The 24,123-nt window shown below is 46.8% G+C and overlaps 14 non-coding genes and 2 pseudogenes across 14 annotated transcripts; all 16 read left to right on the top strand.

Annotated features, from left to right (window-relative positions):
- Positions 1–891: 891 nt before the first annotated feature.
- LOC142283669 (U2 spliceosomal RNA) lies at positions 892–1,082 on the top strand. The gene has a single exon (XR_012745283.1). It is a non-coding gene; the product is annotated as a U2 spliceosomal RNA (small nuclear RNA).
- Positions 1,083–2,469: 1,387 nt separating this feature from the next.
- LOC142283668 (U2 spliceosomal RNA) lies at positions 2,470–2,660 on the top strand. Its single transcript, XR_012745282.1, has one exon. It is a non-coding gene; the product is annotated as a U2 spliceosomal RNA (small nuclear RNA).
- A 1,387-nt stretch (positions 2,661–4,047) lies between these two features.
- On the top strand, positions 4,048–4,238 carry LOC142283667 (U2 spliceosomal RNA). Its single transcript, XR_012745281.1, has one exon. It is a non-coding gene; the product is annotated as a U2 spliceosomal RNA (small nuclear RNA).
- A 1,387-nt stretch (positions 4,239–5,625) lies between these two features.
- On the top strand, positions 5,626–5,816 carry LOC142283666 (U2 spliceosomal RNA). Its single transcript, XR_012745280.1, has one exon. It is a non-coding gene; the product is annotated as a U2 spliceosomal RNA (small nuclear RNA).
- Positions 5,817–7,203: 1,387 nt separating this feature from the next.
- On the top strand, positions 7,204–7,394 carry LOC142283665 (U2 spliceosomal RNA). The gene has a single exon (XR_012745279.1). It is a non-coding gene; the product is annotated as a U2 spliceosomal RNA (small nuclear RNA).
- A 1,387-nt stretch (positions 7,395–8,781) lies between these two features.
- On the top strand, positions 8,782–8,972 carry LOC142283663 (U2 spliceosomal RNA). Its single transcript, XR_012745277.1, has one exon. It is a non-coding gene; the product is annotated as a U2 spliceosomal RNA (small nuclear RNA).
- A 1,387-nt stretch (positions 8,973–10,359) lies between these two features.
- On the top strand, positions 10,360–10,501 carry LOC142283728 (U2 spliceosomal RNA; annotated as a pseudogene).
- Positions 10,502–11,156: 655 nt separating this feature from the next.
- On the top strand, positions 11,157–11,351 carry LOC142283712 (U2 spliceosomal RNA). Its single transcript, XR_012745323.1, has one exon. It is a non-coding gene; the product is annotated as a U2 spliceosomal RNA (small nuclear RNA).
- A 1,387-nt stretch (positions 11,352–12,738) lies between these two features.
- Positions 12,739–12,929, top strand: LOC142283662 (U2 spliceosomal RNA). Its single transcript, XR_012745276.1, has one exon. It is a non-coding gene; the product is annotated as a U2 spliceosomal RNA (small nuclear RNA).
- Positions 12,930–14,316: 1,387 nt separating this feature from the next.
- On the top strand, positions 14,317–14,458 carry LOC142283724 (U2 spliceosomal RNA; annotated as a pseudogene).
- A 701-nt stretch (positions 14,459–15,159) lies between these two features.
- On the top strand, positions 15,160–15,352 carry LOC142283707 (U2 spliceosomal RNA). Its single transcript, XR_012745319.1, has one exon. It is a non-coding gene; the product is annotated as a U2 spliceosomal RNA (small nuclear RNA).
- A 1,387-nt stretch (positions 15,353–16,739) lies between these two features.
- Positions 16,740–16,930, top strand: LOC142283661 (U2 spliceosomal RNA). The gene has a single exon (XR_012745275.1). It is a non-coding gene; the product is annotated as a U2 spliceosomal RNA (small nuclear RNA).
- A 1,387-nt stretch (positions 16,931–18,317) lies between these two features.
- Positions 18,318–18,508, top strand: LOC142283660 (U2 spliceosomal RNA). Its single transcript, XR_012745274.1, has one exon. It is a non-coding gene; the product is annotated as a U2 spliceosomal RNA (small nuclear RNA).
- A 1,387-nt stretch (positions 18,509–19,895) lies between these two features.
- On the top strand, positions 19,896–20,086 carry LOC142283659 (U2 spliceosomal RNA). Its single transcript, XR_012745273.1, has one exon. It is a non-coding gene; the product is annotated as a U2 spliceosomal RNA (small nuclear RNA).
- A 1,387-nt stretch (positions 20,087–21,473) lies between these two features.
- On the top strand, positions 21,474–21,664 carry LOC142283658 (U2 spliceosomal RNA). The gene has a single exon (XR_012745272.1). It is a non-coding gene; the product is annotated as a U2 spliceosomal RNA (small nuclear RNA).
- A 1,387-nt stretch (positions 21,665–23,051) lies between these two features.
- Positions 23,052–23,242, top strand: LOC142283656 (U2 spliceosomal RNA). Its single transcript, XR_012745271.1, has one exon. It is a non-coding gene; the product is annotated as a U2 spliceosomal RNA (small nuclear RNA).
- Positions 23,243–24,123: the final 881 nt, after the last annotated feature.

Raw genomic sequence — 24,123 nt, 5'->3', positions numbered from 1 at the left:
CTAAAAGAGAGGTCATGATAGACATTGAGCTTCTGAGCTCAATTGGGGACAGTCATGGGTGATGAATGTTTGCAACCTACTGCGAAGCCTCATACCGCAATATAAGGAACGTCAAATACTAAGAAAGGGCGGCCTATGAAAGAATTACTACTTTCAATAAGTACACTTAAACGGCTAATTGGGAATAGAAAAACTGTAAAAAGCCCTCTGAGAAAGCCCCCCTCTAACCTTTGATAGTAAGCTTTTCTGTAGTCTGCCTGTTGATGTATTTTCCGTTTGAACTGTGCACAACATGAAGAGACGGAACACTGGCGGCTTGTCACAATGCCCCCCGATGACATCACAATAGCGCTGCTGCCTAGAAAACAAGCTGCGCAGAAGAAGTTGTTCTTTGGGTGGGAGGGTGGGCTAGTGGAAGGAGGGGGCAATCTCTTTTTTTCCCGGGTGGTAGGGGGATGACAGGAGAAGGGAAGCGGGTGGTGAGAAAGGTACAGAGGGCAGGGTTTGGGGGCTGGGAAGGAAAGGGAAAAGATTAGGGTTTGGGGATGATGAAAGGGCTTTCTACGGGTAAGGATGGCAAAGGGTGGCAGTGACGGAAAGTCAGGCAACCTGTCCTGTCCGTCTTTTTGTATCGTGAATTGGAAAGACTGCAAGGGGGAGGGGAGTTGCTTGCGCCCTAAAGGAGGAGTTATTCAGATTCATTGCAGTGGGCGGCGGCTGCAAAACGCACCATTCTTCTTGTTTTGGCTCTGCAAAGCAGCCTTTTCAAGGGTTGGCTTGGGTGACAAAATGTCTTGTGTAGGCGTGGGTTTGTCTCCCTCTCGCTCTCTCTCCCTAAGATGTGTCCGGCATAGGCCAGGGTGCCACTCGAGGCCCAAACCAATTCTGGTTATCGCTTCTCGGCCTTTTGGCTAAGATCAAGTGTAGTATCTGTTCTTATCAGTTTAATATCTGATACGTCCCCTATCTGGGGACCATATATTAAATGGATTTTTAGAACAGGGAGATGGAAAAAGAGCTTGCTCTGTCCACTCCACGCATTGACCTGGTATTGCAGTACCTCCAGGAACGGTGCACCCCTTCTTAACCCAGTTTCCAAAAGCAGAACTCAATTCACCTGATTCATATTAGCCCGATTTAATGAATTGGAAGAAAGCATACGTCTTCATATGCACCTCAATTTGGCCCATTCACTTTTCACACTTCCTCCTTTTGTTTTTTATCTTTCACACTTTTGACTTTCTTTATTCATCCAAATAGCAAACTCATCACCACTCAACCTGACCAACTCGGCTATGTCCCCGTGCTGCAGTTCTCTGTCTTATCTAGATCATTTGCAATTGAATGGAATAGATCCCTTTTGGACAAAGTGGATTCACCTGCTGCTGCAGTGACCACAGGTGTGATAACATCTAGAATTGGCATCTGGTGCGATCTCTCCGCTTCCACTCCAAAGAAAGTTACCTGTTTATTCCTATCATGCATTGGTTTTTGGGGTTTTCTTTGAGTAATGATGATCTCTTTAGTAGTCTGTTGGCGCCCTCTCCTGGAGGAATAGTTTGCTTGCTCTTGGACATTCTAAAAGAGAGGTCATGATAGACATTGAGCTTCTGAGCTCAATTGGGGACAGTCATGGGTGATGAATGTTTGCAACCTACTGCGAAGCCTCATACCGCAATATAAGGAACGTCAAATACTAAGAAAGGGCGGCCTATGAAAGAATTACTACTTTCAATAAGTACACTTAAACGGCTAATTGGGAATAGAAAAACTGTAAAAAGCCCTCTGAGAAAGCCCCCCTCTAACCTTTGATAGTAAGCTTTTCTGTAGTCTGCCTGTTGATGTATTTTCCGTTTGAACTGTGCACAACATGAAGAGACGGAACACTGGCGGCTTGTCACAATGCCCCCCGATGACATCACAATAGCGCTGCTGCCTAGAAAACAAGCTGCGCAGAAGACGTTGTTCTTTGGGTGGGAGGGTGGGCTAGTGGAAGGAGGGGGCAATCTCTTTTTTTCCCGGGTGGTAGGGGGATGACAGGAGAAGGGAAGCGGGTGGTGAGAAAGGTACAGAGGGCAGGGTTTGGGGGCTGGGAAGGAAAGGGAAAAGATTAGGGTTTGGGGATGATGAAAGGGCTTTCTACGGGTAAGGATGGCAAAGGGTGGCAGTGACGGAAAGTCAGGCAACCTGTCCTGTCCGTCTTTTTGTATCGTGAATTGGAAAGACTGCAAGGGGGAGGGGAGTTGCTTGCGCCCTAAAGGAGGAGTTATTCAGATTCATTGCAGTGGGCGGCGGCTGCAAAACGCACCATTCTTCTTGTTTTGGCTCTGCAAAGCAGCCTTTTCAAGGGTTGGCTTGGGTGACAAAATGTCTTGTGTAGGCGTGGGTTTGTCTCCCTCTCGCTCTCTCTCCCTAAGATGTGTCCGGCATAGGCCAGGGTGCCACTCGAGGCCCAAACCAATTCTGGTTATCGCTTCTCGGCCTTTTGGCTAAGATCAAGTGTAGTATCTGTTCTTATCAGTTTAATATCTGATACGTCCCCTATCTGGGGACCATATATTAAATGGATTTTTAGAACAGGGAGATGGAAAAAGAGCTTGCTCTGTCCACTCCACGCATTGACCTGGTATTGCAGTACCTCCAGGAACGGTGCACCCCTTCTTAACCCAGTTTCCAAAAGCAGAACTCAATTCACCTGATTCATATTAGCCCGATTTAATGAATTGGAAGAAAGCATACGTCTTCATATGCACCTCAATTTGGCCCATTCACTTTTCACACTTCCTCCTTTTGTTTTTTATCTTTCACACTTTTGACTTTCTTTATTCATCCAAATAGCAAACTCATCACCACTCAACCTGACCAACTCGGCTATGTCCCCGTGCTGCAGTTCTCTGTCTTATCTAGATCATTTGCAATTGAATGGAATAGATCCCTTTTGGACAAAGTGGATTCACCTGCTGCTGCAGTGACCACAGGTGTGATAACATCTAGAATTGGCATCTGGTGCGATCTCTCCGCTTCCACTCCAAAGAAAGTTACCTGTTTATTCCTATCATGCATTGGTTTTTGGGGTTTTCTTTGAGTAATGATGATCTCTTTAGTAGTCTGTTGGCGCCCTCTCCTGGAGGAATAGTTTGCTTGCTCTTGGACATTCTAAAAGAGAGGTCATGATAGACATTGAGCTTCTGAGCTCAATTGGGGACAGTCATGGGTGATGAATGTTTGCAACCTACTGCGAAGCCTCATACCGCAATATAAGGAACGTCAAATACTAAGAAAGGGCGGCCTATGAAAGAATTACTACTTTCAATAAGTACACTTAAACGGCTAATTGGGAATAGAAAAACTGTAAAAAGCCCTCTGAGAAAGCCCCCCTCTAACCTTTGATAGTAAGCTTTTCTGTAGTCTGCCTGTTGATGTATTTTCCGTTTGAACTGTGCACAACATGAAGAGACGGAACACTGGCGGCTTGTCACAATGCCCCCCGATGACATCACAATAGCGCTGCTGCCTAGAAAACAAGCTGCGCAGAAGAAGTTGTTCTTTGGGTGGGAGGGTGGGCTAGTGGAAGGAGGGGGCAATCTCTTTTTTTCCCGGGTGGTAGGGGGATGACAGGAGAAGGGAAGCGGGTGGTGAGAAAGGTACAGAGGGCAGGGTTTGGGGGCTGGGAAGGAAAGGGAAAAGATTAGGGTTTGGGGATGATGAAAGGGCTTTCTACGGGTAAGGATGGCAAAGGGTGGCAGTGACGGAAAGTCAGGCAACCTGTCCTGTCCGTCTTTTTGTATCGTGAATTGGAAAGACTGCAAGGGGGAGGGGAGTTGCTTGCGCCCTAAAGGAGGAGTTATTCAGATTCATTGCAGTGGGCGGCGGCTGCAAAACGCACCATTCTTCTTGTTTTGGCTCTGCAAAGCAGCCTTTTCAAGGGTTGGCTTGGGTGACAAAATGTCTTGTGTAGGCGTGGGTTTGTCTCCCTCTCGCTCTCTCTCCCTAAGATGTGTCCGGCATAGGCCAGGGTGCCACTCGAGGCCCAAACCAATTCTGGTTATCGCTTCTCGGCCTTTTGGCTAAGATCAAGTGTAGTATCTGTTCTTATCAGTTTAATATCTGATACGTCCCCTATCTGGGGACCATATATTAAATGGATTTTTAGAACAGGGAGATGGAAAAAGAGCTTGCTCTGTCCACTCCACGCATTGACCTGGTATTGCAGTACCTCCAGGAACGGTGCACCCCTTCTTAACCCAGTTTCCAAAAGCAGAACTCAATTCACCTGATTCATATTAGCCCGATTTAATGAATTGGAAGAAAGCATACGTCTTCATATGCACCTCAATTTGGCCCATTCACTTTTCACACTTCCTCCTTTTGTTTTTTATCTTTCACACTTTTGACTTTCTTTATTCATCCAAATAGCAAACTCATCACCACTCAACCTGACCAACTCGGCTATGTCCCCGTGCTGCAGTTCTCTGTCTTATCTAGATCATTTGCAATTGAATGGAATAGATCCCTTTTGGACAAAGTGGATTCACCTGCTGCTGCAGTGACCACAGGTGTGATAACATCTAGAATTGGCATCTGGTGCGATCTCTCCGCTTCCACTCCAAAGAAAGTTACCTGTTTATTCCTATCATGCATTGGTTTTTGGGGTTTTCTTTGAGTAATGATGATCTCTTTAGTAGTCTGTTGGCGCCCTCTCCTGGAGGAATAGTTTGCTTGCTCTTGGACATTCTAAAAGAGAGGTCATGATAGACATTGAGCTTCTGAGCTCAATTGGGGACAGTCATGGGTGATGAATGTTTGCAACCTACTGCGAAGCCTCATACCGCAATATAAGGAACGTCAAATACTAAGAAAGGGCGGCCTATGAAAGAATTACTACTTTCAATAAGTACACTTAAACGGCTAATTGGGAATAGAAAAACTGTAAAAAGCCCTCTGAGAAAGCCCCCCTCTAACCTTTGATAGTAAGCTTTTCTGTAGTCTGCCTGTTGATGTATTTTCCGTTTGAACTGTGCACAACATGAAGAGACGGAACACTGGCGGCTTGTCACAATGCCCCCCGATGACATCACAATAGCGCTGCTGCCTAGAAAACAAGCTGCGCAGAAGAAGTTGTTCTTTGGGTGGGAGGGTGGGCTAGTGGAAGGAGGGGGCAATCTCTTTTTTTCCCGGGTGGTAGGGGGATGACAGGAGAAGGGAAGCGGGTGGTGAGAAAGGTACAGAGGGCAGGGTTTGGGGGCTGGGAAGGAAAGGGAAAAGATTAGGGTTTGGGGATGATGAAAGGGCTTTCTACGGGTAAGGATGGCAAAGGGTGGCAGTGACGGAAAGTCAGGCAACCTGTCCTGTCCGTCTTTTTGTATCGTGAATTGGAAAGACTGCAAGGGGGAGGGGAGTTGCTTGCGCCCTAAAGGAGGAGTTATTCAGATTCATTGCAGTGGGCGGCGGCTGCAAAACGCACCATTCTTCTTGTTTTGGCTCTGCAAAGCAGCCTTTTCAAGGGTTGGCTTGGGTGACAAAATGTCTTGTGTAGGCGTGGGTTTGTCTCCCTCTCGCTCTCTCTCCCTAAGATGTGTCCGGCATAGGCCAGGGTGCCACTCGAGGCCCAAACCAATTCTGGTTATCGCTTCTCGGCCTTTTGGCTAAGATCAAGTGTAGTATCTGTTCTTATCAGTTTAATATCTGATACGTCCCCTATCTGGGGACCATATATTAAATGGATTTTTAGAACAGGGAGATGGAAAAAGAGCTTGCTCTGTCCACTCCACGCATTGACCTGGTATTGCAGTACCTCCAGGAACGGTGCACCCCTTCTTAACCCAGTTTCCAAAAGCAGAACTCAATTCACCTGATTCATATTAGCCCGATTTAATGAATTGGAAGAAAGCATACGTCTTCATATGCACCTCAATTTGGCCCATTCACTTTTCACACTTCCTCCTTTTGTTTTTTATCTTTCACACTTTTGACTTTCTTTATTCATCCAAATAGCAAACTCATCACCACTCAACCTGACCAACTCGGCTATGTCCCCGTGCTGCAGTTCTCTGTCTTATCTAGATCATTTGCAATTGAATGGAATAGATCCCTTTTGGACAAAGTGGATTCACCTGCTGCTGCAGTGACCACAGGTGTGATAACATCTAGAATTGGCATCTGGTGCGATCTCTCCGCTTCCACTCCAAAGAAAGTTACCTGTTTATTCCTATCATGCATTGGTTTTTGGGGTTTTCTTTGAGTAATGATGATCTCTTTAGTAGTCTGTTGGCGCCCTCTCCTGGAGGAATAGTTTGCTTGCTCTTGGACATTCTAAAAGAGAGGTCATGATAGACATTGAGCTTCTGAGCTCAATTGGGGACAGTCATGGGTGATGAATGTTTGCAACCTACTGCGAAGCCTCATACCGCAATATAAGGAACGTCAAATACTAAGAAAGGGCGGCCTATGAAAGAATTACTACTTTCAATAAGTACACTTAAACGGCTAATTGGGAATAGAAAAACTGTAAAAAGCCCTCTGAGAAAGCCCCCCTCTAACCTTTGATAGTAAGCTTTTCTGTAGTCTGCCTGTTGATGTATTTTCCGTTTGAACTGTGCACAACATGAAGAGACGGAACACTGGCGGCTTGTCACAATGCCCCCCGATGACATCACAATAGCGCTGCTGCCTAGAAAACAAGCTGCGCAGAAGAAGTTGTTCTTTGGGTGGGAGGGTGGGCTAGTGGAAGGAGGGGGCAATCTCTTTTTTTCCCGGGTGGTAGGGGGATGACAGGAGAAGGGAAGCGGGTGGTGAGAAAGGTACAGAGGGCAGGGTTTGGGGGCTGGGAAGGAAAGGGAAAAGATTAGGGTTTGGGGATGATGAAAGGGCTTTCTACGGGTAAGGATGGCAAAGGGTGGCAGTGACGGAAAGTCAGGCAACCTGTCCTGTCCGTCTTTTTGTATCGTGAATTGGAAAGACTGCAAGGGGGAGGGGAGTTGCTTGCGCCCTAAAGGAGGAGTTATTCAGATTCATTGCAGTGGGCGGCGGCTGCAAAACGCACCATTCTTCTTGTTTTGGCTCTGCAAAGCAGCCTTTTCAAGGGTTGGCTTGGGTGACAAAATGTCTTGTGTAGGCGTGGGTTTGTCTCCCTCTCGCTCTCTCTCCCTAAGATGTGTCCGGCATAGGCCAGGGTGCCACTCGAGGCCCAAACCAATTCTGGTTATCGCTTCTCGGCCTTTTGGCTAAGATCAAGTGTAGTATCTGTTCTTATCAGTTTAATATCTGATACGTCCCCTATCTGGGGACCATATATTAAATGGATTTTTAGAACAGGGAGATGGAAAAAGAGCTTGCTCTGTCCACTCCACGCATTGACCTGGTATTGCAGTACCTCCAGGAACGGTGCACCCCTTCTTAACCCAGTTTCCAAAAGCAGAACTCAATTCACCTGATTCATATTAGCCCGATTTAATGAATTGGAAGAAAGCATACGTCTTCATATGCACCTCAATTTGGCCCATTCACTTTTCACACTTCCTCCTTTTGTTTTTTATCTTTCACACTTTTGACTTTCTTTATTCATCCAAATAGCAAACTCATCACCACTCAACCTGACCAACTCGGCTATGTCCCCGTGCTGCAGTTCTCTGTCTTATCTAGATCATTTGCAATTGAATGGAATAGATCCCTTTTGGACAAAGTGGATTCACCTGCTGCTGCAGTGACCACAGGTGTGATAACATCTAGAATTGGCATCTGGTGCGATCTCTCCGCTTCCACTCCAAAGAAAGTTACCTGTTTATTCCTATCATGCATTGGTTTTTGGGGTTTTCTTTGAGTAATGATGATCTCTTTAGTAGTCTGTTGGCGCCCTCTCCTGGAGGAATAGTTTGCTTGCTCTTGGACATTCTAAAAGAGAGGTCATGATAGACATTGAGCTTCTGAGCTCAATTGGGGACAGTCATGGGTGATGAATGTTTGCAACCTACTGCGAAGCCTCATACCGCAATATAAGGAACGTCAAATACTAAGAAAGGGCGGCCTATGAAAGAATTACTACTTTCAATAAGTACACTTAAACGGCTAATTGGGAATAGAAAAACTGTAAAAAGCCCTCTGAGAAAGCCCCCCTCTAACCTTTGATAGTAAGCTTTTCTGTAGTCTGCCTGTTGATGTATTTTCCGTTTGAACTGTGCACAACATGAAGAGACGGAACACTGGCGGCTTGTCACAATGCCCCCCGATGACATCACAATAGCGCTGCTGCCTAGAAAACAAGCTGCGCAGAAGAAGTTGTTCTTTGGGTGGGAGGGTGGGCTAGTGGAAGGAGGGGGCAATCTCTTTTTTTCCCGGGTGGTAGGGGGATGACAGGAGAAGGGAAGCGGGTGGTGAGAAAGGTACAGAGGGCAGGGTTTGGGGGCTGGGAAGGAAAGGGAAAAGATTAGGGTTTGGGGATGATGAAAGGGCTTTCTACGGGTAAGGATGGCAAAGGGTGGCAGTGACGGAAAGTCAGGCAACCTGTCCTGTCCGTCTTTTTGTATCGTGAATTGGAAAGACTGCAAGGGGGAGGGGAGTTGCTTGCGCCCTAAAGGAGGAGTTATTCAGATTCATTGCAGTGGGCGGCGGCTGCAAAACGCACCATTCTTCTTGTTTTGGCTCTGCAAAGCAGCCTTTTCAAGGGTTGGCTTGGGTGACAAAATGTCTTGTGTAGGCGTGGGTTTGTCTCCCTCTCGCTCTCTCTCCCTAAGATGTGTCCGGCATAGGCCAGGGTGCCACTCGAGGCCCAAACCAATTCTGGTTATCGCTTCTCGGCCTTTTGGCTAAGATCAAGTGTAGTATCTGTTCTTATCAGTTTAATATCTGATACGTCCCCTATCTGGGGACCATATATTAAATGGATTTTTAGAACAGGGAGATGGAAAAAGAGCTTGCTCTGTCCACTCCACGCATTGACCTGGTATTGCAGTACCTCCAGGAACGGTGCACCCCTTCTTAACCCAGTTTCCAAAAGCAGAACTCAATTCACCTGATTCATATTAGCCCGATTTAATGAATTGGAAGAAAGCATACGTCTTCATATGCACCTCAATTTGGCCCATTCACTTTTCACACTTCCTCCTTTTGTTTTTTATCTTTCACACTTTTGACTTTCTTTATTCATCCAAATAGCAAACTCATCACCACTCAACCTGACCAACTCGGCTATGTCCCCGTGCTGCAGTTCTCTGTCTTATCTAGATCATTTGCAATTGAATGGAATAGATCCCTTTTGGACAAAGTGGATTCACCTGCTGCTGCAGTGACCACAGGTGTGATAACATCTAGAATTGGCATCTGGTGCGATCTCTCCGCTTCCACTCCAAAGAAAGTTACCTGTTTATTCCTATCATGCATTGGTTTTTGGGGTTTTCTTTGAGTAATGATGATCTCTTTAGTAGTCTGTTGGCGCCCTCTCCTGGAGGAATAGTTTGCTTGCTCTTGGACATTCTAAAAGAGAGGTCATGATAGACATTGAGCTTCTGAGCTCAATTGGGGACAGTCATGGGTGATGAATGTTTGCAACCTACTGCGAAGCCTCATACCGCAATATAAGGAACGTCAAATACTAAGAAAGGGCGGCCTATGAAAGAATTACTACTTTCAATAAGTACACTTAAACGGCTAATTGGGAATAGAAAAACTGTAAAAAGCCCTCTGAGAAAGCCCCCCTCTAACCTTTGATAGTAAGCTTTTCTGTAGTCTGCCTGTTGATGTATTTTCCGTTTGAACTGTGCACAACATGAAGAGACGGAACACTGGCGGCTTGTCACAATGCCCCCCGATGACATCACAATAGCGCTGCTGCCTAGAAAACAAGCTGCGCAGAAGAAGTTGTTCTTTGGGTGGGAGGGTGGGCTAGTGGAAGGAGGGGGCAATCTCTTTTTTTCCCGGGTGGTAGGGGGATGACAGGAGAAGGGAAGCGGGTGGTGAGAAAGGTACAGAGGGCAGGGTTTGGGGGCTGGGAAGGAAAGGGAAAAGATTAGGGTTTGGGGATGATGAAAGGGCTTTCTACGGGTAAGGATGGCAAAGGGTGGCAGTGACGGAAAGTCAGGCAACCTGTCCTGTCCGTCTTTTTGTATCGTGAATTGGAAAGACTGCAAGGGGGAGGGGAGTTGCTTGCGCCCTAAAGGAGGAGTTATTCAGATTCATTGCAGTGGGCGGCGGCTGCAAAACGCACCATTCTTCTTGTTTTGGCTCTGCAAAGCAGCCTTTTCAAGGGTTGGCTTGGGTGACAAAATGTCTTGTGTAGGCGTGGGTTTGTCTCCCTCTCGCTCTCTCTCCCTAAGATGTGTCCGGCATAGGCCAGGGTGCCACTCGAGGCCCAAACCAATTCTGGTTATCGCTTCTCGGCCTTTTGGCTAAGATCAAGTGTAGTATCATTCGAAAAGGTGGTTTAAGGCTCCGGCCACCTTAGTACAATGATGCAATGCACACTGGAAGGTTGCGCTTGTTAGTACTTTGGGAGGATAGTATATCCATCTAGAGGAAACCATGGCCCTACCAGGATCGAGGCTATTAGACTGAGTAAGTGTGGGGGTTATGGTGCAATGTGCCCCAGGAATGGACACCCTGGAGGGAGTCTGAACTTGCTAGGTTGGGACCCTGGTAAGCCTCAGACTCTGTCGCACGCCGCGCCTTGCCTATTCATACTTTCCAAGCATATTGCCCTATCCCGGCCTTCTGGCTAAGAAGGGAAATTTTTATAATCCCGGTCGGAGGTCCGGTCAGCTTTGGGCTGAGAAACCAACACCCGGTTGGAGGTCCGGTTAGCCTTGGGCTGAGAAACCAACACCCGGTTGGAGGTCCGGTCAGCCTTGGGCTGAGAAACCAACACCCGGTTGGAGGTCCGGTCAGCCTTGGGCTGAGAAACCAACACCGGTTGACGGTCCGGGCAGTCTCGGCTGCGAAACCAACGACTAGTAGCTCCCTACTCCACTTGGGTAAGATGCCTCGGTGGACGCTGGGAGCAACAACAAGGCTCAACCAGGCTTCGGCTTGGGGGAGCACCGAAGATCCCTGACCCTCGCTGTGGCCTTCTGGCTCGGAGGGACGGGGTTGATTTTTGGGGATCCTCTTCTCACAGAGGGGTCCACACGAATCCTAGCCTTTGCACTGTTTTTGGTGTGACTTCGGTCATGCATTTTTGCGGTGCTTTGGAAAGCTTCATTAAATCAAAATCTGTTCTTATCAGTTTAATATCTGATACGTCCCCTATCTGGGGACCATATATTAAATGGATTTTTAGAACAGGGAGATGGAAAAAGAGCTTGCTCTGTCCACTCCACGCATTGACCTGGTATTGCAGTACCTCCAGGAACGGTGCACCCCTTCTTAACCCAGTTTCCAAAAGCAGAACTCAATTCACCTGATTCATATTAGCCCGATTTAATGAATTGGAAGAAAGCATACGTCTTCATATGCACCTCAATTTGGCCCATTCACTTTTCACACTTCCTCCTTTTGTTTTTTATCTTTCACACTTTTGACTTTCTTTATTCATCCAAATAGCAAACTCATCACCACTCAACCTGACCAACTCGGCTATGTCCCCGTGCTGCAGTTCTCTGTCTTATCTAGATCATTTGCAATTGAATGGAATAGATCCCTTTTGGACAAAGTGGATTCACCTGCTGCTGCAGTGACCACAGGTGTGATAACATCTAGAATTGGCATCTGGTGCGATCTCTCCGCTTCCACTCCAAAGAAAGTTACCTGTTTATTCCTATCATGCATTGGTTTTTGGGGTTTTCTTTGAGTAATGATGATCTCTTTAGTAGTCTGTTGGCGCCCTCTCCTGGAGGAATAGTTTGCTTGCTCTTGGACATTCTAAAAGAGAGGTCATGATAGACATTGAGCTTCTGAGCTCAATTGGGGACAGTCATGGGTGATGAATGTTTGCAACCTACTGCGAAGCCTCATACCGCAATATAAGGAACGTCAAATACTAAGAAAGGGCGGCCTATGAAAGAATTACTACTTTCAATAAGTACACTTAAACGGCTAATTGGGAATAGAAAAACTGTAAAAAGCCCTCTGAGAAAGCCCCCCTCTAACCTTTGATAGTAAGCTTTTCTGTAGTCTGCCTGTTGATGTATTTTCCGTTTGAACTGTGCACAACATGAAGAGACGGAACACTGGCGGCTTGTCACAATGCCCCCCGATGACATCACAATAGCGCTGCTGCCTAGAAAACAAGCTGCGCAGAAGAAGTTGTTCTTTGGGTGGGAGGGTGGGCTAGTGGAAGGAGGGGGCAATCTCTTTTTTTCCCGGGTGGTAGGGGGATGACAGGAGAAGGGAAGCGGGTGGTGAGAAAGGTACAGAGGGCAGGGTTTGGGGGCTGGGAAGGAAAGGGAAAAGATTAGGGTTTGGGGATGATGAAAGGGCTTTCTACGGGTAAGGATGGCAAAGGGTGGCAGTGACGGAAAGTCAGGCAACCTGTCCTGTCCGTCTTTTTGTATCGTGAATTGGAAAGACTGCAAGGGGGAGGGGAGTTGCTTGCGCCCTAAAGGAGGAGTTATTCAGATTCATTGCAGTGGGCGGCGGCTGCAAAACGCACCATTCTTCTTGTTTTGGCTCTGCAAAGCAGCCTTTTCAAGGGTTGGCTTGGGTGACAAAATGTCTTGTGTAGGCGTGGGTTTGTCTCCCTCTCGCTCTCTCTCCCTAAGATGTGTCCGGCATAGGCCAGGGTGCCACTCGAGGCCCAAACCAATTCTGGTTATCGCTTCTCGGCCTTTTGGCTAAGATCAAGTGTAGTATCTGTTCTTATCAGTTTAATATCTGATACGTCCCCTATCTGGGGACCATATATTAAATGGATTTTTAGAACAGGGAGATGGAAAAAGAGCTTGCTCTGTCCACTCCACGCATTGACCTGGTATTGCAGTACCTCCAGGAACGGTGCACCCCTTCTTAACCCAGTTTCCAAAAGCAGAACTCAATTCACCTGATTCATATTAGCCCGATTTAATGAATTGGAAGAAAGCATACGTCTTCATATGCACCTCAATTTGGCCCATTCACTTTTCACACTTCCTCCTTTTGTTTTTTATCTTTCACACTTTTGACTTTCTTTATTCATCCAAATAGCAAACTCATCACCACTCAACCTGACCAACTCGGCTATGTCCCCGTGCTGCAGTTCTCTGTCTTATCTAGATCATTTGCAATTGAATGGAATAGATCCCTTTTGGACAAAGTGGATTCACCTGCTGCTGCAGTGACCACAGGTGTGATAACATCTAGAATTGGCATCTGGTGCGATCTCTCCGCTTCCACTCCAAAGAAAGTTACCTGTTTATTCCTATCATGCATTGGTTTTTGGGGTTTTCTTTGAGTAATGATGATCTCTTTAGTAGTCTGTTGGCGCCCTCTCCTGGAGGAATAGTTTGCTTGCTCTTGGACATTCTAAAAGAGAGGTCATGATAGACATTGAGCTTCTGAGCTCAATTGGGGACAGTCATGGGTGATGAATGTTTGCAACCTACTGCGAAGCCTCATACCGCAATATAAGGAACGTCAAATACTAAGAAAGGGCGGCCTATGAAAGAATTACTACTTTCAATAAGTACACTTAAACGGCTAATTGGGAATAGAAAAACTGTAAAAAGCCCTCTGAGAAAGCCCCCCTCTAACCTTTGATAGTAAGCTTTTCTGTAGTCTGCCTGTTGATGTATTTTCCGTTTGAACTGTGCACAACATGAAGAGACGGAACACTGGCGGCTTGTCACAATGCCCCCCGATGACATCACAATAGCGCTGCTGCCTAGAAAACAAGCTGCGCAGAAGAAGTTGTTCTTTGGGTGGGAGGGTGGGCTAGTGGAAGGAGGGGGCAATCTCTTTTTTTCCCGGGTGGTAGGGGGATGACAGGAGAAGGGAAGCGGGTGGTGAGAAAGGTACAGAGGGCAGGGTTTGGGGGCTGGGAAGGAAAGGGAAAAGATTAGGGTTTGGGGATGATGAAAGGGCTTTCTACGGGTAAGGATGGCAAAGGGTGGCAGTGACGGAAAGTCAGGCAACCTGTCCTGTCCGTCTTTTTGTATCGTGAATTGGAAAGACTGCAAGGGGGAGGGGAGTTGCTTGCGCCCTAAAGGAGGAGTTATTCAGATTCATTGCAGTGGGCGGCGGCTGCAAAACGCACCATTCTTCTTGTTTTGGCTCTGCAAAGCAGCCTTTTCAAGGGTTGGCTTGGGTGACAAAATGTCTTGTGTAGGCGTGGGTTTGTCTCCCTCTCGCTCTCTCTCCCTAAGATGTGTCCGGCATAGGCCAGGGTGCCACTCGAGGCCCAAACCAATTCTGGTTATCGCTTCTCGGCCTTTTGGCTAAGATCAAGTGTAGTATCGTTCGAAAAGGTGGTTTAAGGCTCCGGCCACCTTAGTACAATGATGCAATGCACACTGGAAGGTTGCGCTTGTTAGTACTTTGGGAGGATAGTATATCCATCTAGAGGAAACCATGGCCCTACCAGGATCGAGGCTATTAGACTGAGTAAGTGTGGGGGCTATGGTGCAATGTGCCCCAGGATTGACGACCCTGGAGTGAGTCTGAGCTTGCTGGCTTTGGACCCCGGCAAGCCTTGGGCTCTGTAGCACACCGTACCTTGCCCTTTCATACTTTCTGAGCATATTGCTATATCCCGGCCTTCTGGCTAGGAAGGGAAATTTTTATAATCATGGTCGGAGGTCCGTTCAGCTTTGGGCTGAGAAACCAACACCCGGTTGGAGGTCCGGGTCAGCTTCGGCTGAGAAACCAACACCCGGTTGGAGGTCCGGGTCAGCTTCGGCTGAGAAACCAACACCCGGTTGGAGGTCCGGGTCAGCTTCGGCTGAGAAACCAACACCCGGTTGGAGGTCCGGTTAGCCTTGGGCTGAGAAACCAACACCGGTTGACGGTCCGGGCAGTTTCGGCTGCGAAACCAACAACTAGTAGCTCTCTACTCCACTTGGGTAAGATGCCTGGGTGGACGCTGGGAGCAACGACAAGGCTCAACCAGGCTTCGGCTTGGGGGAGCACCGAAGATCCCTGACCCTTGCTGTGGCCTTCTGGCTCGGAGGGACGGGGTTGATTTTTGGGGACCCTCTCCTCACGGAGGGGTCCACACGAATCCTAGCCTTTGCACTGTTTTTGGTGTGACTTCGGTCATGCATTTTTTGCGGTGCTTTGGAAAGCTTCATTAAATCAAAAATCTGTTCTTATCAGTTTAATATCTGATACGTCCCCTATCTGGGGACCATATATTAAATGGATTTTTAGAACAGGGAGATGGAAAAAGAGCTTGCTCTGTCCACTCCACGCATTGACCTGGTATTGCAGTACCTCCAGGAACGGTGCACCCCTTCTTAACCCAGTTTCCAAAAGCAGAACTCAATTCACCTGATTCATATTAGCCCGATTTAATGAATTGGAAGAAAGCATACGTCTTCATATGCACCTCAATTTGGCCCATTCACTTTTCACACTTCCTCCTTTTGTTTTTTATCTTTCACACTTTTGACTTTCTTTATTCATCCAAATAGCAAACTCATCACCACTCAACCTGACCAACTCGGCTATGTCCCCGTGCTGCAGTTCTCTGTCTTATCTAGATCATTTGCAATTGAATGGAATAGATCCCTTTTGGACAAAGTGGATTCACCTGCTGCTGCAGTGACCACAGGTGTGATAACATCTAGAATTGGCATCTGGTGCGATCTCTCCGCTTCCACTCCAAAGAAAGTTACCTGTTTATTCCTATCATGCATTGGTTTTTGGGGTTTTCTTTGAGTAATGATGATCTCTTTAGTAGTCTGTTGGCGCCCTCTCCTGGAGGAATAGTTTGCTTGCTCTTGGACATTCTAAAAGAGAGGTCATGATAGACATTGAGCTTCTGAGCTCAATTGGGGACAGTCATGGGTGATGAATGTTTGCAACCTACTGCGAAGCCTCATACCGCAATATAAGGAACGTCAAATACTAAGAAAGGGCGGCCTATGAAAGAATTACTACTTTCAATAAGTACACTTAAACGGCTAATTGGGAATAGAAAAACTGTAAAAAGCCCTCTGAGAAAGCCCCCCTCTAACCTTTGATAGTAAGCTTTTCTGTAGTCTGCCTGTTGATGTATTTTCCGTTTGAACTGTGCACAACATGAAGAGACGGAACACTGGCGGCTTGTCACAATGCCCCCCGATGACATCACAATAGCGCTGCTGCCTAGAAAACAAGCTGCGCAGAAGAAGTTGTTCTTTGGGTGGGAGGGTGGGCTAGTGGAAGGAGGGGGCAATCTCTTTTTTTCCCGGGTGGTAGGGGGATGACAGGAGAAGGGAAGCGGGTGGTGAGAAAGGTACAGAGGGCAGGGTTTGGGGGCTGGGAAGGAAAGGGAAAAGATTAGGGTTTGGGGATGATGAAAGGGCTTTCTACGGGTAAGGATGGCAAAGGGTGGCAGTGACGGAAAGTCAGGCAACCTGTCCTGTCCGTCTTTTTGTATCGTGAATTGGAAAGACTGCAAGGGGGAGGGGAGTTGCTTGCGCCCTAAAGGAGGAGTTATTCAGATTCATTGCAGTGGGCGGCGGCTGCAAAACGCACCATTCTTCTTGTTTTGGCTCTGCAAAGCAGCCTTTTCAAGGGTTGGCTTGGGTGACAAAATGTCTTGTGTAGGCGTGGGTTTGTCTCCCTCTCGCTCTCTCTCCCTAAGATGTGTCCGGCATAGGCCAGGGTGCCACTCGAGGCCCAAACCAATTCTGGTTATCGCTTCTCGGCCTTTTGGCTAAGATCAAGTGTAGTATCTGTTCTTATCAGTTTAATATCTGATACGTCCCCTATCTGGGGACCATATATTAAATGGATTTTTAGAACAGGGAGATGGAAAAAGAGCTTGCTCTGTCCACTCCACGCATTGACCTGGTATTGCAGTACCTCCAGGAACGGTGCACCCCTTCTTAACCCAGTTTCCAAAAGCAGAACTCAATTCACCTGATTCATATTAGCCCGATTTAATGAATTGGAAGAAAGCATACGTCTTCATATGCACCTCAATTTGGCCCATTCACTTTTCACACTTCCTCCTTTTGTTTTTTATCTTTCACACTTTTGACTTTCTTTATTCATCCAAATAGCAAACTCATCACCACTCAACCTGACCAACTCGGCTATGTCCCCGTGCTGCAGTTCTCTGTCTTATCTAGATCATTTGCAATTGAATGGAATAGATCCCTTTTGGACAAAGTGGATTCACCTGCTGCTGCAGTGACCACAGGTGTGATAACATCTAGAATTGGCATCTGGTGCGATCTCTCCGCTTCCACTCCAAAGAAAGTTACCTGTTTATTCCTATCATGCATTGGTTTTTGGGGTTTTCTTTGAGTAATGATGATCTCTTTAGTAGTCTGTTGGCGCCCTCTCCTGGAGGAATAGTTTGCTTGCTCTTGGACATTCTAAAAGAGAGGTCATGATAGACATTGAGCTTCTGAGCTCAATTGGGGACAGTCATGGGTGATGAATGTTTGCAACCTACTGCGAAGCCTCATACCGCAATATAAGGAACGTCAAATACTAAGAAAGGGCGGCCTATGAAAGAATTACTACTTTCAATAAGTACACTTAAACGGCTAATTGGGAATAGAAAAACTGTAAAAAGCCCTCTGAGAAAGCCCCCCTCTAACCTTTGATAGTAAGCTTTTCTGTAGTCTGCCTGTTGATGTATTTTCCGTTTGAACTGTGCACAACATGAAGAGACGGAACACTGGCGGCTTGTCACAATGCCCCCCGATGACATCACAATAGCGCTGCTGCCTAGAAAACAAGCTGCGCAGAAGAAGTTGTTCTTTGGGTGGGAGGGTGGGCTAGTGGAAGGAGGGGGCAATCTCTTTTTTTCCCGGGTGGTAGGGGGATGACAGGAGAAGGGAAGCGGGTGGTGAGAAAGGTACAGAGGGCAGGGTTTGGGGGCTGGGAAGGAAAGGGAAAAGATTAGGGTTTGGGGATGATGAAAGGGCTTTCTACGGGTAAGGATGGCAAAGGGTGGCAGTGACGGAAAGTCAGGCAACCTGTCCTGTCCGTCTTTTTGTATCGTGAATTGGAAAGACTGCAAGGGGGAGGGGAGTTGCTTGCGCCCTAAAGGAGGAGTTATTCAGATTCATTGCAGTGGGCGGCGGCTGCAAAACGCACCATTCTTCTTGTTTTGGCTCTGCAAAGCAGCCTTTTCAAGGGTTGGCTTGGGTGACAAAATGTCTTGTGTAGGCGTGGGTTTGTCTCCCTCTCGCTCTCTCTCCCTAAGATGTGTCCGGCATAGGCCAGGGTGCCACTCGAGGCCCAAACCAATTCTGGTTATCGCTTCTCGGCCTTTTGGCTAAGATCAAGTGTAGTATCTGTTCTTATCAGTTTAATATCTGATACGTCCCCTATCTGGGGACCATATATTAAATGGATTTTTAGAACAGGGAGATGGAAAAAGAGCTTGCTCTGTCCACTCCACGCATTGACCTGGTATTGCAGTACCTCCAGGAACGGTGCACCCCTTCTTAACCCAGTTTCCAAAAGCAGAACTCAATTCACCTGATTCATATTAGCCCGATTTAATGAATTGGAAGAAAGCATACGTCTTCATATGCACCTCAATTTGGCCCATTCACTTTTCACACTTCCTCCTTTTGTTTTTTATCTTTCACACTTTTGACTTTCTTTATTCATCCAAATAGCAAACTCATCACCACTCAACCTGACCAACTCGGCTATGTCCCCGTGCTGCAGTTCTCTGTCTTATCTAGATCATTTGCAATTGAATGGAATAGATCCCTTTTGGACAAAGTGGATTCACCTGCTGCTGCAGTGACCACAGGTGTGATAACATCTAGAATTGGCATCTGGTGCGATCTCTCCGCTTCCACTCCAAAGAAAGTTACCTGTTTATTCCTATCATGCATTGGTTTTTGGGGTTTTCTTTGAGTAATGATGATCTCTTTAGTAGTCTGTTGGCGCCCTCTCCTGGAGGAATAGTTTGCTTGCTCTTGGACATTCTAAAAGAGAGGTCATGATAGACATTGAGCTTCTGAGCTCAATTGGGGACAGTCATGGGTGATGAATGTTTGCAACCTACTGCGAAGCCTCATACCGCAATATAAGGAACGTCAAATACTAAGAAAGGGCGGCCTATGAAAGAATTACTACTTTCAATAAGTACACTTAAACGGCTAATTGGGAATAGAAAAACTGTAAAAAGCCCTCTGAGAAAGCCCCCCTCTAACCTTTGATAGTAAGCTTTTCTGTAGTCTGCCTGTTGATGTATTTTCCGTTTGAACTGTGCACAACATGAAGAGACGGAACACTGGCGGCTTGTCACAATGCCCCCCGATGACATCACAATAGCGCTGCTGCCTAGAAAACAAGCTGCGCAGAAGAAGTTGTTCTTTGGGTGGGAGGGTGGGCTAGTGGAAGGAGGGGGCAATCTCTTTTTTTCCCGGGTGGTAGGGGGATGACAGGAGAAGGGAAGCGGGTGGTGAGAAAGGTACAGAGGGCAGGGTTTGGGGGCTGGGAAGGAAAGGGAAAAGATTAGGGTTTGGGGATGATGAAAGGGCTTTCTACGGGTAAGGATGGCAAAGGGTGGCAGTGACGGAAAGTCAGGCAACCTGTCCTGTCCGTCTTTTTGTATCGTGAATTGGAAAGACTGCAAGGGGGAGGGGAGTTGCTTGCGCCCTAAAGGAGGAGTTATTCAGATTCATTGCAGTGGGCGGCGGCTGCAAAACGCACCATTCTTCTTGTTTTGGCTCTGCAAAGCAGCCTTTTCAAGGGTTGGCTTGGGTGACAAAATGTCTTGTGTAGGCGTGGGTTTGTCTCCCTCTCGCTCTCTCTCCCTAAGATGTGTCCGGCATAGGCCAGGGTGCCACTCGAGGCCCAAACCAATTCTGGTTATCGCTTCTCGGCCTTTTGGCTAAGATCAAGTGTAGTATCTGTTCTTATCAGTTTAATATCTGATACGTCCCCTATCTGGGGACCATATATTAAATGGATTTTTAGAACAGGGAGATGGAAAAAGAGCTTGCTCTGTCCACTCCACGCATTGACCTGGTATTGCAGTACCTCCAGGAACGGTGCACCCCTTCTTAACCCAGTTTCCAAAAGCAGAACTCAATTCACCTGATTCATATTAGCCCGATTTAATGAATTGGAAGAAAGCATACGTCTTCATATGCACCTCAATTTGGCCCATTCACTTTTCACACTTCCTCCTTTTGTTTTTTATCTTTCACACTTTTGACTTTCTTTATTCATCCAAATAGCAAACTCATCACCACTCAACCTGACCAACTCGGCTATGTCCCCGTGCTGCAGTTCTCTGTCTTATCTAGATCATTTGCAATTGAATGGAATAGATCCCTTTTGGACAAAGTGGATTCACCTGCTGCTGCAGTGACCACAGGTGTGATAACATCTAGAATTGGCATCTGGTGCGATCTCTCCGCTTCCACTCCAAAGAAAGTTACCTGTTTATTCCTATCATGCATTGGTTTTTGGGGTTTTCTTTGAGTAATGATGATCTCTTTAGTAGTCTGTTGGCGCCCTCTCCTGGAGGAATAGTTTGCTTGCTCTTGGACATTCTAAAAGAGAGGTCATGATAGACATTGAGCTTCTGAGCTCAATTGGGGACAGTCATGGGTGATGAATGTTTGCAACCTACTGCGAAGCCTCATACCGCAATATAAGGAACGTCAAATACTAAGAAAGGGCGGCCTATGAAAGAATTACTACTTTCAATAAGTACACTTAAACGGCTAATTGGGAATAGAAAAACTGTAAAAAGCCCTCTGAGAAAGCCCCCCTCTAACCTTTGATAGTAAGCTTTTCTGTAGTCTGCCTGTTGATGTATTTTCCGTTTGAACTGTGCACAACATGAAGAGACGGAACACTGGCGGCTTGTCACAATGCCCCCCGATGACATCACAATAGCGCTGCTGCCTAGAAAACAAGCTGCGCAGAAGAAGTTGTTCTTTGGGTGGGAGGGTGGGCTAGTGGAAGGAGGGGGCAATCTCTTTTTTTCCCGGGTGGTAGGGGGATGACAGGAGAAGGGAAGCGGGTGGTGAGAAAGGTACAGAGGGCAGGGTTTGGGGGCTGGGAAGGAAAGGGAAAAGATTAGGGTTTGGGGATGATGAAAGGGCTTTCTACGGGTAAGGATGGCAAAGGGTGGCAGTGACGGAAAGTCAGGCAACCTGTCCTGTCCGTCTTTTTGTATCGTGAATTGGAAAGACTGCAAGGGGGAGGGGAGTTGCTTGCGCCCTAAAGGAGGAGTTATTCAGATTCATTGCAGTGGGCGGCGGCTGCAAAACGCACCATTCTTCTTGTTTTGGCTCTGCAAAGCAGCCTTTTCAAGGGTTGGCTTGGGTGACAAAATGTCTTGTGTAGGCGTGGGTTTGTCTCCCTCTCGCTCTCTCTCCCTAAGATGTGTCCGGCATAGGCCAGGGTGCCACTCGAGGCCCAAACCAATTCTGGTTATCGCTTCTCGGCCTTTTGGCTAAGATCAAGTGTAGTATCTGTTCTTATCAGTTTAATATCTGATACGTCCCCTATCTGGGGACCATATATTAAATGGATTTTTAGAACAGGGAGATGGAAAAAGAGCTTGCTCTGTCCACTCCACGCATTGACCTGGTATTGCAGTACCTCCAGGAACGGTGCACCCCTTCTTAACCCAGTTTCCAAAAGCAGAACTCAATTCACCGGATTCATATTAGCCCGATTTAATGAATTGGAAGAAAGCATACGTCTTCATATGCACCTCAATTTGGCCCATTCACTTTTCACACTTCCTCCTTTTGTTTTTTATCTTTCACACTTTTGACTTTCTTTATTCATCCAAATAGCAAACTCATCACCACTCAACCTGACCAACTCGGCTATGTCCCCGTGCTGCAGTTCTCTGTCTTATCTAGATCATTTGCAATTGAATGGAATAGATCCCTTTTGGACAAAGTGGATTCACCTGCTGCTGCAGTGACCACAGGTGTGATAACATCTAGAATTGGCATCTGGTGCGATCTCTCCGCTTCCACTCCAAAGAAAGTTACCTGTTTATTCCTATCATGCATTGGTTTTTGGGGTTTTCTTTGAGTAATGATGATCTCTTTAGTAGTCTGTTGGCGCCCTCTCCTGGAGGAATAGTTTGCTTGCTCTTGGACATTCTAAAAGAGAGGTCATGATAGACATTGAGCTTCTGAGCTCAATTGGGGACAGTCATGGGTGATGAATGTTTGCAACCTACTGCGAAGCCTCATACCGCAATATAAGGAACGTCAAATACTAAGAAAGGGCGGCCTATGAAAGAATTACTACTTTCAATAAGTACACTTAAACGGCTAATTGGGAATAGAAAAACTGTAAAAAGCCCTCTGAGAAAGCCCCCCTCTAACCTTTGATAGTAAGCTTTTCTGTAGTCTGCCTGTTGATGTATTTTCCGTTTGAACTGTGCACAACATGAAGAGACGGAACACTGGCGGCTTGTCACAATGCCCCCCGATGACATCACAATAGCGCTGCTGCCTAGAAAACAAGCTGCGCAGAAGAAGTTGTTCTTTGGGTGGGAGGGTGGGCTAGTGGAAGGAGGGGGCAATCTCTTTTTTTCCCGGGTGGTAGGGGGATGACAGGAGAAGGGAAGCGGGTGGTGAGAAAGGTACAGAGGGCAGGGTTTGGGGGCTGGGAAGGAAAGGGAAAAGATTAGGGTTTGGGGATGATGAAAGGGCTTTCTACGGGTAAGGATGGCAAAGGGTGGCAGTGACGGAAAGTCAGGCAACCTGTCCTGTCCGTCTTTTTGTATCGTGAATTGGAAAGACTGCAAGGGGGAGGGGAGTTGCTTGCGCCCTAAAGGAGGAGTTATTCAGATTCATTGCAGTGGGCGGCGGCTGCAAAACGCACCATTCTTCTTGTTTTGGCTCTGCAAAGCAGCCTTTTCAAGGGTTGGCTTGGGTGACAAAATGTCTTGTGTAGGCGTGGGTTTGTCTCCCTCTCGCTCTCTCTCCCTAAGATGTGTCCGGCATAGGCCAGGGTGCCACTCGAGGCCCAAACCAATTCTGGTTATCGCTTCTCGGCCTTTTGGCTAAGATCAAGTGTAGTATCTGTTCTTATCAGTTTAATATCTGATACGTCCCCTATCTGGGGACCATATATTAAATGGATTTTTAGAACAGGGAGATGGAAAAAGAGCTTGCTCTGTCCACTCCACGCATTGACCTGGTATTGCAGTACCTCCAGGAACGGTGCACCCCTTCTTAACCCAGTTTCCAAAAGCAGAACTCAATTCACCTGATTCATATTAGCCCGATTTAATGAATTGGAAGAAAGCATACGTCTTCATATGCACCTCAATTTGGCCCATTCACTTTTCACACTTCCTCCTTTTGTTTTTTATCTTTCACACTTTTGACTTTCTTTATTCATCCAAATAGCAAACTCATCACCACTCAACCTGACCAACTCGGCTATGTCCCCGTGCTGCAGTTCTCTGTCTTATCTAGATCATTTGCAATTGAATGGAATAGATCCCTTTTGGACAAAGTGGATTCACCTGCTGCTGCAGTGACCACAGGTGTGATAACATCTAGAATTGGCATCTGGTGCGATCTCTCCGCTTCCACTCCAAAGAAAGTTACCTGTTTATTCCTATCATGCATTGGTTTTTGGGGTTTTCTTTGAGTAATGATGATCTCTTTAGTAGTCTGTTGGCGCCCTCTCCTGGAGGAATAGTTTGCTTGCTCTTGGACATTCTAAAAGAGAGGTCATGATAGACATTGAGCTTCTGAGCTCAATTGGGGACAGTCATGGGTGATGAATGTTTGCAACCTACTGCGAAGCCTCATACCGCAATATAAGGAACGTCAAATACTAAGAAAGGGCGGCCTATGAAAGAATTACTACTTTCAATAAGTACACTTAAACGGCTAATTGGGAATAGAAAAACTGTAAAAAGCCCTCTGAGAAAGCCCCCCTCTAACCTTTGATAGTAAGCTTTTCTGTAGTCTGCCTGTTGATGTATTTTCCGTTTGAACTGTGCACAACATGAAGAGACGGAACACTGGCGGCTTGTCACAATGCCCCCCGATGACATCACAATAGCGCTGCTGCCTAGAAAACAAGCTGCGCAGAAGAAGT

Source organism: Anomaloglossus baeobatrachus, unplaced genomic scaffold (genome assembly GCF_048569485.1).
Source record: "Anomaloglossus baeobatrachus isolate aAnoBae1 unplaced genomic scaffold, aAnoBae1.hap1 Scaffold_545, whole genome shotgun sequence".
NCBI lineage: Eukaryota > Metazoa > Chordata > Amphibia > Anura > Aromobatidae > Anomaloglossus > Anomaloglossus baeobatrachus.
This window is presented reverse-complemented; position numbering and strand designations above follow the sequence as displayed.